Raw genomic sequence first — 315 nt, forward strand, 5'->3', positions numbered from 1 at the left:
TAAATATTTTATATCGACTAACATATTAATATTATATTTCTAACACTTCAACATCTTTACAATGATAGAAAAAGTAAGAAATTATTAATTCCATCAATTGTATTTTTCCAGTAAAGCTCAATCTAGGTTTACAAGTTTTATCCAAACCAATATTTTGAAAATTGAGTTGAGCCAATCATGGAACTAGTTAAAATTTTCAAAGTTCAAGGTTTAACTGAGATTTAATTAAGACTAAATCAAATATAATAAAATAATATATTTATATATAAATATATATTCTTAAAAAAATTATATTTTATTATTTTAAATCGTTTA

The sequence above is a fragment of the Arachis ipaensis genome, unplaced genomic scaffold, assembly GCF_000816755.2.
Source record: "Arachis ipaensis cultivar K30076 unplaced genomic scaffold, Araip1.1 Aipa322, whole genome shotgun sequence".
In the NCBI taxonomy this organism is placed as follows: domain Eukaryota; kingdom Viridiplantae; phylum Streptophyta; class Magnoliopsida; order Fabales; family Fabaceae; genus Arachis; species Arachis ipaensis.